The 296-nt window shown below is 50.0% G+C and overlaps 1 protein-coding gene across 1 annotated transcript in view; it reads left to right on the forward strand.

Annotated features, from left to right (window-relative positions):
* The window catches only part of LOC106344718, a 14,459-nt gene that overhangs the window by 8,215 nt on the left and 5,948 nt on the right, over nucleotides 1-296 (forward strand).

Raw genomic sequence — 296 nt, forward strand, 5'->3', positions numbered from 1 at the left:
TGGGATCCCATCCCGGTTTCTCCTGATACTGTAGAGACCACGACTGAGTTTGCCGGTGGCGATGAGGAAGTGAACTATCCCGCGGATGCATTCGGAGCTACCTTGTCCGGGAATTTTAACTTTGATCTGTGAGAGGTGAGTGTTTGATGGGAAGAAGTTTTTCCCTTATCTAGTATTCTGCGGCCAGGTGTGGCCATCGTTCATATATGTCTGGCCGAGTGTGGCCTTCGAACTTTGTATGGGCCTGTTTTGGCCGCTTTTATTTTTATCGGGACTGGCCGTTGGTGGCTTTGAAC

Source organism: Brassica oleracea, chromosome C5 (assembly GCF_000695525.1).
Source record: "Brassica oleracea var. oleracea cultivar TO1000 chromosome C5, BOL, whole genome shotgun sequence".
NCBI classification, from domain to species: domain Eukaryota; kingdom Viridiplantae; phylum Streptophyta; class Magnoliopsida; order Brassicales; family Brassicaceae; genus Brassica; species Brassica oleracea.